We start from the raw sequence: 13,819 nt of genomic DNA on the forward strand, positions 1-13,819 counted from the left end.
GTCAGTGAGGAGAGTTGCTCACTTCTTACTCATACCTCCTTCAGAGATATTGTCTGTGTTGTAGTTAAACATATATGATGTCGATCAGGGCACCCCCTCAACACCCTTCCTGCTGCTGTTTCTCGTTTTTTCTACACTTGAAGCATCTGAGCGGTGTGTCAGGTTGGAGTGTCTGTTTGGGTCAGCGTGTGAGCAGGCTGTCAGTTTACAGAGGGCGGGGTGGCTGGGAAGCAGGCTACAGTAGCCCATAGGGGGCAGAGCAAAGGCCTGGAGAAAAGCCAGCAGGGACCCTGGGCACGTCAGACCTGACTAATGATACCTCAGGCCTCCGGACCATTGTTTGGCTGACAGAGAGGTAATTGAACTGTAAAGACAGTTCAGATCGACTGTCAATTCCACATGCAATTCCCTCATCTCCCCCTTGAGGCACTCTTATTCTTGTTGTAAATGTGTCCGTTTAGGGTGTACTCACACTAGGCACGGTTTGCTGGTTCCGTGCTGGGGCCCGGTTATCCCCCCTCCCCACTCCCCCTCTGGCCTGCACTTACACTGGCTTCAGCAACCCGGCCCGAGCACGCTTACGTCATCACAACGCCGCTTTATTTGGAAAAATGCGCGCTCGCACAAAACTATGGAGTTCACAATTCTCTTTTTATTGTATTTTTGGAGTCGTTTTGTGAGTGCAGAAACACGGTGCAAGCACAGATTTATCGATAATTTAACACAACGATTGTCTGCTAATCGCTTTGCCGCTATGACTGTTTAACGTGAGCATCGCATCACTGACGTCATGTTCGAGTTCCAGCGAAATGAACCAATCACACGAGGCACCAAGCAGGCCCGGGCACGGATAGCGCTCACACTAGAAGCGAACCGTGCCCGAGTCCACATGAATCGTGCCCTGGCCCACCTCTTCAAGCGGGCCCGAGCACGGTTAACTGATCCGGGCCTGGGCACGGTTGGAGCGCTCACACTAGCCAAACGAACCGTGCTTCGGCAGGCAACCGTGCCCGGGCCCGGATCACAGAGCCTAGTGTGAGTACGCCCTTAGATTTGCGTAGGTATGTATGTGAGCGCTATGAAAACTGTGTTAGGAAAAGAAGCATTGATTCACTGGGCATAAAGCCTGTGTTCTAATCAGGTTTTAGGTGATATCAATCTGTGACCTTTTCCCTTAATAACATATTTATGCACAGCTTAATCTCCCAACCTCTTCCTCTCTCTCTTCTCCCTCTTCCTCCCTCTCTCTCCTTCTCTTTCTGATTCTCACACTTACTTATTCAGACACGGAGTAATCCTTTGTTTCTGATTGCAGTAATTATGATAGAAATCTCAGCTCTAATTTGAGGTAGGCGAGTGTTCTACTTTGATTTTCCCTTACATCTGGCTATGGTTGGATTTGTAAATGTGAGGTTCTGACTACCATGAAAAATGTTTGTTGTAAATAAATAAATAAATAAAAGGCTAGAAATGCATGTATATACTCTACATATGAATGCTGTTTAATTTCAGTTTATCTAGGCTTCTACAAGAATTCACCTAATTTGAGTAATTACACTAATTATGCATTTAATTTGAATACAGATCATTTCCCAGTACATTTTTCTTCTGTTTCTTTGGCACGAACACCAGACCACATTTCATCCTTCTCAAACCATTTTTATTAAGCCTGTTTATTATCTTACTTACAAGGTTGGGAAGTTGTTTTATCATTCAAAGGTCTTTTGCATCATTTGTAAATAATAACAGATGTAAAAATGTCAAATAGAATACTGTATAAATATATATATATAATATTTTTGCCATTTAAAAATACTCGAAATTATCTGTGGAGTATAGTAACAAAGTTGAAATATATTATATTTTCGACAAGAAAGAACACACAAATTAAAGAACACACATTTCCAAGTTGAGATGAAAGAACTCTGGTCATGTCTGCTAGGGACTAGGTATCTCTGAAACTTTATCCTGAAAGCAAAAATGCTTCACCATGTAATGGCTTCCCTTAGCGATAATGTGCAACCCTAAAGTTTGGTTTGATCAGCCAGTTTATGATCGAATGAATACTCGTAAAATGACTGCCTTGTAATCAAAGTAAGGAAAAGCAGGCATTAGGCTGATCTTTTTATGACATTGTACAGTAATTGGCAGATTTGTCCTGGATTTGTCCAGGACTCTGTACGCCGGTTTACTTTGTGCACTATAACCCTCAGCTGACATACAATTTGATTTCTCCAACAGCAAAAAAATAATTTTCTCCACTGCAGCTGTGATACCCACAAAGTATCGTCCACGATCCATGCAATCTCATAATGTATTATAACCTTCTGCCAGAGCCTTTTTAAAACCCTCCAGCTTGGTGATATAACCAGCAGCAGGTATTGTGTGATGATGAACTTCACTCAGGATAACTAGCTACATACCATAGTAGTGGTCATACCTCACATAATGGATAGGCATAGATACAACAGACAGGCACAAGCCATGTCTTCTTTTGGTTCATCTTTTCAACCTCTTACAAAATAAATGCACAAAATTCTCTTGCTACCCTAGTAGATTACACTGGTACGCATTTTTAAGTGCATGAAATTAAATTAAATGTGAAATTAAATGTGCCGTATTTGTCAATTGTGATTTTTCACCGCAATCAAAATTTGTCCTCCGCATTTACCCACCTGTGCAATTAGAACACACACACAAACACACACACACACACACACACGATTACTAGGGGGCTGTGGTGCACACATGCCCAGAGCGGTGGGCAGCCCTAGCCCGGTGCCCGGGGAGCAGTTGGGGTTAGGTGCCTTGCTCAAGGGTACCTCAGTCATGGTCTCAGGCCTGGGAATCGAACCCATGACCCTCCAGTCACAAGACCAGTTCCCTACCACAGGACCATGACTGCCCCAGTAGGTGCATGTTGTAAATTGCTTTATAACTGTAGCTATACAGTATATGTAGGAAGTTACAAAATGGCAGATGCATGCTACATAGATAGGTATGTACAAGTTGAGCTTCTTGGCATTCCTCATCATCAAGTTGCATATTAGCATAGTTGCCCATTGTAGACTAAAACTGTTAGGATAATAACCTCTAAAAACTTCCTCTGCTCTTGGAATATCAAATACGATTGTTTTATCATACATTGGTCATATACAAACTTTTCAAACTTTTTGTTTTGCTCACATACTTTTTCATATATATTTCTCCTTTTATTAAATAAATTGCAAACATGACGCTATATGACAAATTTAGATTGCATTGGGAAGTAGCTTATGCTAGTATTACAACATATCCAGTTCTCAGTGGAAGACTATATAAAGCCATGTATTACAGAAAAATATGAATATATTTTATACGTATTGTAGCGCTCACAACTATTTCAAGAGGCACAAGTCATGGTGTTTTCTTTTCTAGCTGTTGTCAGCCACACAAATAGGGTTTCACTCTTATTTCTCTCTACTCTCAACCCCTAGCATAAACATACCCATACACACGCACACACAATTAGACCTTCTCCAAACAATAAATCCAATGCAACAATGTTGGAGAGACACATTCTCTGAACATGTTACAGCACTTTGGAAAAGCCTCTCTCTCGCTCACATTGCACATATATATTAGTGGTGGGCCATTATCGAAGTTAACGGCATTCAATAATGTGACACTCTTATCAGGCGATAGAAAAAATATCGCCATTAATCTATTCTTAAAGTTTGGTTGGGAACTGGGTCAAAATAGGTAAGCAAACTATGATGACTTTGACCTTGATAGTTTAGCTCAGGTGTATTCCTAACCAAATTGCACAGTAGGGGGCGAGAACGAGTTTTCAAACCCATGAATGACTACCATACCACAACAAATTGCACATGTGCTTACATGATTGCAGCCATGAAGCCGCCAGGTTTGCTTCATGGAAAATTCATTTTTAAGAAGCTTCCTAATGGAGACATTGACAAGACTAAAGTTGTTTGCACCTTATGCAACGCAGAATTAGTTTATTGTAGGAGTTCTACCAGTCTGAACTACCATTTAAACGCAAAGCACCCGTTTGCTAATGCTGCTAACGCTGGTCAAGCACTGATGCTGCCCAGGGAAAGAGTCGCCACCAAACTACTCTGAGTGCAATCGAGGCAAGGTCAGCGCAGCTCTCTCAAACAAGTTGACCAATATCTTCGCTCAGTGGATTGCCACTAGCTGCCGGCCCTTAAGCATGGTTAGAAACCCTATTTCAAAGACTGACTTTTAGTCATTACTTGGGTAGCACGCATATTCTGAATGATCCATGTTAATCTAGATTAATCTAGAGCAGTGGTTCTCAAACTGTGGTACGCGTACCACTGGTGGTACGCAGAGCACCCCGTGGTGGTACGCCAGATGAACTCGGAAAATAAAAGATGCTTTGAGGTTTTTTTTTTTTTTTTTTACACAACACATTTTTTTATTAAAACAGAATTATGACAAGTCCTGAAATTCAGAAACTAAAAGGGATTACTCGTATTATGTGCGGAGAAAATGTCGCTAAACAGTTCGACCTGGTGCATCTTTCAAACGACACGGTCACTCGCAGAATTGATGAAATGGTGGACAACGTCAGACAAACATTGACCGAGAGAATAAAAATGAGTAAATGCTTCTCACTGCAGTTAGATGAATCCATAGATGTCGCAGATTTAGCCAACTTGCTCGTTTACGTGCGATATGAGTATGAGGGCATGTCGCACGAAGACTTTTTGTGCTGTAAACCAACCACTACCAACACGAACTACAGGAGAACTACATTACAGGGTTGCCAACTTTTGACGTTCGCTTGGAGTGAGATTTTAACCTGGAGCCGGTGGTGAGTGTATTTTGTTGAGCGAGGGGTGGGGTGGGGGGGGGCGAACGTAAAATGGACACAGATTCAGTGTTATATCGCCGGTGGATGGCGTGTGTCTCACGCTCAATGCGTGAGAGTTGGCAACCCTGACATTATAACATATGTGTGTAATGAGCAGGGTTGCCAAATGCGTGAGACACACGCATTTGACCGTCTTCACATGCCACACATCCGATTTCTCACGTCGACAAAAAAAAATCTAGTTTATTTACCTCTGATCCACATCTATGACTCAATGAGTTACTAGTTCGCTCTGGCGCCAACCATCGTGATATAATACTTAATTCGTGTCCATTTTACATCCTCCCGGTAACAATTTACATTCGCCCCCCCCCCCGTCAACAACTTTAACTTGCCAAACAGCTTTTTCTTTTTTTTTTTTTTTTGGGGGGGGGTGGGGGGGGGGTAGTAGGTGGTACGTAGAGGTTTTTCGTTTGACAGTTGGTGGTACTTTGTCTAAAAAGTTTGAGAACCACTGATCTAGAGTAATTTCAAGATTTTAGATTTTTTTTTAAAATCTATGCCCACCTCTATATGGGCATATATTTATCTATTATATATATATATATATATATATATATATATATATATATATATATATATATAATCTATATATATAATCAGTGGGGAACCGTCAGGGCCCTCTACACCCTCTCAGAGGGCCTAAAATATTCTTATTGTGACACTTAAAACATAAATATATAATATAATTTATCCAACTTTATTTTATCTACTTACAGTTTGACAATCGACAATTATGCAATTAAGCAAATAAATTATTCACCCGTGTCTATTCAATCTGTGTTGGAAGGTGAGGGGTTAAGTTAAGTGGAAGCCTGTGAGCCTGTGTCTCCCCCTATCAGGACTGTGATGCCCGCTGTTCGTTTACAGAGGGCCTGGCAGTTATAATTCAGTGCAATACAAGTTTCAAATGACAGTAAAATTGACCAATCATATCTTCCCTCTTAGTGGGCGGGCTTAACTGTATGATAATTTCTACCCGCTGTGGCGACGCTAGCTGTCGTTAGCATACCACCACTAGCTAGTTTTGATTTATTCCTTTGATGCCCTCGTGCGCGTCGTTTACATATTCCGCTTCCGAGGAACACGGAGCTGTGAACCTTATTTTGTTGGAACCTTATTTTGCTTAAGATGTTATCTAGTACAGATGTTATTTTTTATTGCGTTTCTAAAGCTATACTGTCATCTCAGTTTTTATTTTATTTTTTTAAATAGCAGTTAATTGGGAGAGGAAACAAAATTTTTTCGGGGGGATGGGAGCGGGCCCAGGTATAATGGTCACAGTTCGCTACTGATTATAATATATATATATATTAGGGGTGGGCATAGATTAATTTTTTTAATCTAGATTAATCTCACTGAAATCTTGAAATTAATCTAGATTAATCTAGATTAATCTATATTAAAATGGCTCATATGCGTGCTACCCAAGTAATGACTAAAAGTCAGTTTTTGAGATAGGGTTTCTTAATACAGAGGGTGCATTAGACCAGGGGCTCATCTCCTGTTTCCAAAATGCATCAATGACTGCTTGAGGAAGCTGTTCTACTTTGATACTTGAAGAAAAAAAAAAACATGCTCAATAAAATGTAGGCTACTCGTGTTCAACGGTTTATTCAGTTAAACATGAATTTGTAAGCCTATACTGTACATTAAATAACATGTTTATTCAGCTAAACATGATATTTGAAATGTAAGCCAACATTTAGTACATTTAACCTCACGGACGTAATTTTCAAAAGTCAGTTTTGGTCCTCTGTAGTTTTAACGGTTAAAAAGAAATATTTAAATAGCGACGAATCTAGCGCTAGGACCATGCAGAAAACGACCGCTCCGAGCTCCGCTCCGGTAACACTTTACGCTCCTAAAAATGAATTTTCCATGAAGCAAACCTGGCGACTTCGTGGCTGCATCCATGTAAAACACGTACGATTTGTAATTCACAGGTTTAAAAACTCGTTCTCGCCCCTACTGTGCAATTTGGTTAGGAATACAGCCGAGCTAAACTATCAAGTTGAAATTCATCATAGTTTGCTTACCCATTTTGTCCCAGTTCCCAACCCAACTTTAAGAATAGATTAACGGCGATAATTTTTATATCGCCCAATAAGAGTATCAAATTAACGACCGCCGTTAACGGCCCACCACTAATATATATACACACACACACACACAAAAGATGTAGAGACACTAAAAATTATATTCAATACTGAAGTACTTAAGCAGTGTGCTTGCTCAGGTGATGTGATGAAGGACTTCTGTCTGAAATGTCTGAAATGATTCTCTGAAGTATTTCACTACAAGTTTGAATCTCTCTCTTGAATACCCAAGGTTGCAAGATCATCCACATTTCAGACTTAAAGTAATTGCTAAAAAGTACCAAAGGGTAGTAATTCTTGATAAATACATGATCCATTGTTTCATCCCTGGTCGTGTTCTTGCATTAAAACAATGAAGATTATATACTGTAACAAAGAAAATGGAATTTAATTTATTACATTACAGTAATTAATTAAACTTCAATTTGTAACCCACATGATATAACTAAGTCCAAGGTAAAAACATATTGTGGCGTTGCCACTGGTTATAGGGGTGGAGCATGGAGTTCGCTACCTCCCATGAGCACTTGCGGCACGTTAAAGAGTGAATGTTCTTCGTTTAAATGTGATGGACTATGTTATTATGTGGTTTTTATTATGTGTTTTGGTCATACGTGTCTGTTCCGTACAGTTACTCCTGTTTATTTTAGCACTGTTAGGCTCACCGTGTTTATGTTATGTTGGAAGCGTGATGACCTGGTTTGAACGGTTTATGTAAAGGGGTCTTCAAAAACGTTGAGTGAATGTGTGACTCTTTCCCTTCTGTGTCAATAAAGAGTTAGGATGAACACTCAACACCTGTCTGGTACTCTCACTCCCGCCGACACGCTACAATATTAAAGGTAACAATATGTGGAGTAATAAAAATGATTTTGGTTGTTTTGCCATTTGCTTGCTATTGAACTCAGTAACAATATTTATCCCATCATATGTATTAATCATAATAGATATAATTATTTCTAATAAACTAATATTACAAATATGTATGACTATGGTTAAAATGTTTTTTGCATTGAGTCAACAACTAACACTTCTAAAACACCCCCAAATCAGTATTCTAATAAAATACTAAATGCACTATTATCTGACAAAAAATATATTACTAGGTAATTTCCATATATTTATTTTGACAGAAATTGTTGTATTACCTTGTTGGCAGTGGGGGGAGCTAGTGAGGTATAATTGTCTAGAAAAGGAACTATTTTGTCCAGAGGCCAAGGGTGTATCCAGATATGTGCAGTTTAATTAGGCAGGCATATCAGGTCATGTGCACCATCACAAAAGTGTTGACAACAAGCTATAAGTTTAATGTTGGGGAAAAAACAAGCACTGGCAAATGTTATTTATCAATGTTTTAAGAGTTACAGTTCATCTTTAGCCAAAGTGAAGCGTACCGAAATGTTGAAACAGGCCAAGCAATAAACCAAGGGAACTGGATCTAAGCAGATATATAAAAACTTGACTGCTACTGTCCTTAACAGAAGTTAATTCTCGAGCCGTCCAGATCGCAGTTTAGGGACAATATTAGTGCCATTATGTATCATGTACCCGAATATGAGAGATTTTCACTGAGTTTCCAAAGAGGCTACCTGAATTATACTGTCGTAAACATTTATACTGGGAACCAGCAGTCCACTGGTGATTTGGCTCTGATAGTTGGGATGATGGAATCGCTGTTTATCAGAGATGAAGGCTGTAACATTGTGTGTCTGAGAGCAATGAGCGTACAGTCGAACGAACGGAGCGGGAAGCAGCGCGGGATTGTTGATAGCCGCTGAGCATGCTGGGGCTGATGAGGGAGGAAGCTAGACAAGTGCACTCTACTCTTATGAGAGGTGTGGGAGATGCGGCCTACCTTCATACCCCTCACCCCCCTCCCCCGGCTCTTGCCCAAACCCAAGCTGTGCTGGAGCAGGACTAGAGATGGTGAATAGAGATGGTGGAGTTAGAATGGGGTGAAATCAGCAGGCGGTCTGCGAGTTTGTCATCCTGTTTCTTCTGATGGACAGTGGATATGCTACTTAGATGGGGTGGTGAGTAGACTAGTTAATAATGTTGTGAAGATAGGAAAGAAAAAGAACAACTCTAGTAGAGGAGACACTGCTCAGGTAGAGGGGGCACAGCTCAGGTAGACTGCTCAATGCACTTTTACTCAGGTAGAGTGCTCAATGCACTTTTACTAGAAGACAAACATAGCAGGAATGACCCTTAGCAAGAGAGGACTTTCAGGAAACTTACTGATATGCTTACTGATCCAAGACAAGAACTAACCCCTGGGATGACTCATGCCCCATTTAGCTGAGGTAAGCTATTGTTTTTTCCAGACTAAATAATTAGTCAGCATTGCTGCTACCAAGAACCTTTTGAACCTGGGGTTGTTTTTTTCTTAGGGTAAAATATTTTATCTTGGGAGTTCTAATCTAGAACTAAAAACATGTAAAACAATAAATTTTTGAGGCATAAAAACTTGAAAAAATGTCAGTCCTAGCAGCAAAACGAAGAACAACTGGAAACAAACAAACAAACAAAACAAATCAGGTGTCAGCTGTGCAGACGGAGTGCATCGTCACACACACAATCTCCACCAAACCTCCTTCAACCACAAATCTGTCCATCTTGGCGTGAGGTTATAAAAAAACAAACAAAAAAGACAAACTTGTGTATATTCATGAACCCACCGCACATACCCATAATGGATTATTCAATAATTCATCTGAAATTTGAGTTTGCAATTAGCATGAAGCTTGGGCCAAATAAAGAAGGTGAAGGTCAGAGAGGACCTGAAGGGAAGCAGCCAGGGCCAGAGCTGCTTTCACTGGAAGGCAGTTCAGCAGACAAGGGGTCCGAATGTGGTACCAATGAGCACATAGCGCAATCTAAATGTTCCTGAAGGTCAGAGCAGGACTTTTAGAAACCAATTCTTCATCTCTACTGAGCTACTGTAGAGATGTACTGAATATCTGACCAGATACTTGTTTTATTTATCCATCTCCTAAACATGGAAAAAAATGGAACTGAATGTGTAGCAGTCAGAGATCAGTTCCCTGCCTATGATGAAAAAAGTAAATATGTAAAAACAGGAAGGAGTGAAAGAAGATAAATCCATAAAAATCACAGAACGTCAAGGTTATCCTTCAGTTTCAAGATCTATTGCTTCATCAGGGTCAATCATTTAAACATGGCATGTGTTGTAAATGGAGAAGAGATGACTTGGTAAACTGTGAATAGGGTTACAGTGCTGGGATGGATCTATGATAATCTACTGCTTTAAGTGGTGAGTGTCTCAGGTACTTCAGCAGACGTGTGTGTTTGTAAAGACTTGATTGGATTTTCAGTTCAGATTTGAGTTCACCAAAGGGGTTTTCACTCTTCAAAAAAAAAAAAAAAAAAATGATGAAAACAGATGATGTTCATGGAATAGGCACTTGCTTGAGATTGTGTGTAATAGAGAAACCGAGAGAGAGAGAGAAAGTGAGAGAGAGTGAATTGTATGAAAGAGCAAGGCTTTTTATAAAATTGGTAATAAATTCTTCCATGAAACAGAAGGAAAATGAAAGATTTAGTCTGATGTATCTGATCTAATAGCGGTCAGCACAAATCCTGTATGTCGTGACACAGATATAGTATCACTCAGGAATCTCATGGTAAACACCCCGTCTTCTGGCAGACATGCCAATATTACACTTTAATACAAAATTCTGTATTGGACTGAGTTCTCAAAGGAAATGTAGGGATACTTACGAGATTACTGTACTGCATCTGGATGTAGAAGGTGGTGTGGCCCAGTCTGTCAGGGACTGCTAGTCTGGCATCACTGAAAGTTATGCACAGCACCATTAGATGAGACGGAAACACAACACACTACCAAGCTGAGCTCTCCTTAACCATCTAGAGGAAGGCCAGATGCATTTGTGCAGTGTGAAGATGCATTAAACAGCAAGAATAACAATTAGGAAATTTTCAATAGAGCAGCGAAGTCCTTTTTTCATTCATACTGTTCGAACTGCACATACTCTCTGTTGCTGTCTGTTTCTCTCAGACATACACAAACATCCCTCTTCTCCAGACTAATTACGGGCCCATGTAAATGCATTCCTTGGGGAGATTATATTGCTTGATTTTTGACAGGTAGAAATTAGACGACTAATGGAATGGAAGCTTTCTGCGGTAGATGAAAAAAAAAATGAAATGCACTTTTTAATTTAGCGGCTCCTTAAATTAGATTTTAATTTGGAGAGCACCGTGACAGAGCTAGTAGACTAAATCTGGCTGATTTTAGCTTACTTGTGTGCATGTACGTGTGTGTGTGTGTGTTGAGGAGTTGGGGAGTGGGGGGGGGGGGGGGGGGGGTGTTATTATGCCCCTGGGAAACTTAGGTTCATTATGTAGGCATAATTACATTTTGTTCAAGGTCATAATAGGCAACCTCAGTCATCAACCTTAGGTTAGTCACAAATCACAGAGATCAAAGGGCAGCCTACCGTTATATCCTTACAACATGATGCTGCTTCTCCCACCAAACAATGAAATCTCTCCCTCCCTCTCTCTACAGTATATATGGAATGATCACTTTATTAGGGAGGCTTTGTCTGCTGCTGCACTAAACAGGCTGTCATACATTTCACACTCAATTATAAGCTGTAATCTACCACTGCTGGGCCGTACTGGGCACTGCACTCAGACGTTAGCTGGCTGACTGCACCAGAGTATATGGGAATTTATATATACATACACAAACTATGCAGATGTCAAAGACCCTGTTTTCAGAATTGGTTGTCTATTAAAAAGACTACTGGATATATAGCACAATTGTGCAGATGAGATATCCGACACAACTTCTGAATACAAAGAACAGAAGGAGTCACCTATACATTAAATGTTAAACAGTAATAATAATAATAATAATACAGTTAACCTTGGTTTTCATTCACAAAACAGCCTGTTAATTCTCTGAGATTTCATGCAATCATCATGAGCAAGATGCTCTAAACAGAGAACAGAACAGAGGGACAGGGCACGACAAAGATGATGTGGTGATCTGCAGGAGAAAGAGAAGAGTTAGAACAGGATGAGAATGGTAGTGAGGAAATAAACGTCGGGAGAAGCTCTGTACGCCTGCACTGGAACCTGCATTACCTCACACCTTAGAAAATACCCAGTTCGGTGAAGATGAAACAATCATAGGAACATCTTACGGTTCGTGTACTTAACATATTTTGCTTGGCAATGCTTTTTTTTAACCTGGCCAAAATAAAGCCGTCTTACAGGGGCCATGGACCTCCAGTGGCCAGCTGTGGTATTGCAACGGGGCCGTTGGCTAAGCTTTCCTTTTTCCTTCCAAATATACAGATATTTCAAAAACATTTTATTTAGATTATGCTTAGGATGAGCTTGTGGTTCGGTCTGGCATAGTACTGTCACGTGACTGACAAAGCTAGCTAAGCAATCTGCAAGCTATTGATATCACCAAGAGTCTGAGTAAGTTTTACCAATTACAAATAAAAAAGAAAAAACTAAAGATCCTGAGCTGGACCATCTACAAGTGAAGCAGGGGAAACTGAGAAAGCCAAGCAGAAACGAGGGCAATGTTTAGTGTTTAATGTTAATTTTGTTGTGTGATTATGCAATTGAAATTCAGTAGGCTACATTGATTGCCTGCTGTATTTGTTAAGATTTTAAATGGTCAATTACATTTTTATGTGGGTTGCAGAACATTTTGTGGTGTGTTGATTGGGCTTTGAGTGTCAAAAGGCTGGGAAAGCTGTTATTGAACACTACTTGGAAAGAAAAAAAAAAAGATATTCAAGGGTACTGGGCATTATGAAAACACAACAACCCTCAACCACAATTTCTTCCGAGGAATCACTCTCCCCGAGCTACCTGGAGCACACACACACACACATCTCTGTCTCTCTTTTGACCTAAAACACTTCCTGTATGTGCACACTAATGATTGTGCCAAAATTGCCAGAATGCACTGTAAGACTATGCAGGAATAAAGAAACTAGAAATGTCATTTTCAGTTAAATCAGCCCAAAACAAAGTAATGCACTCCTAGTCAGACTACACACTAGTCTGACAGCATAATTCATATATTTATGCTCTGAACATATATTAAGTGTTTCTCAACATTTTTGCAGCAGAATGCAAAGACAATAACATGTTCGCAATAGACATTTTTATCTACTGTGGGTGAAATTCTAAGTCTAGCACAAATTAACAATTGCGAATTATCTAGATCTAATCAACATGAAAGTGTGCATGCACTTAAAATAAACACCAGCACTGATGTTTGATATTTTATAAACTAAATATCTTCGGTAAATGGCTGGTGTTCCCTGGTCCATCTCAGCATGTCTATGGTTGATGGTGGTGTCAGAACCGTCTTGCCTTATTTTTGCCCTTCCCAAATTACAATCAAGATTTCCCAGCCACTTTCTGGCTAATCTTTACAAAATTATCCACCTCTTAAAGTTTGAAGCAGTCCACCTTGTTGTGGGGTGCTTCAAGATATTTAATAGACAACTCAAATAAACTAAAGCAAATACTGTCTCACTGCTCCAACATGTTTTGTTATGCAATCTAAAAAGGCATATGTGGCAAAACTTGGAAAGGTAATGGAGATTAAGTGCTCAGTAAATCAAATCCTTTACTTACTTAAATGTGCTTAAGAATCAAGTGTACTTACCAAATGTACTTAGATATTAATATAAACATAGGACTTATTATATATTTCAAACTACCTCCAGGAACAATTTCTATTAAGACCACTGTGTGTGTGTGTTTTTTTTCCCTCAAATAGTTCAAATAGCTCGACGGA

The sequence above is a fragment of the Brachyhypopomus gauderio genome, chromosome 9 (genome assembly GCF_052324685.1).
Source record: "Brachyhypopomus gauderio isolate BG-103 chromosome 9, BGAUD_0.2, whole genome shotgun sequence".
NCBI lineage: Eukaryota > Metazoa > Chordata > Actinopteri > Gymnotiformes > Hypopomidae > Brachyhypopomus > Brachyhypopomus gauderio.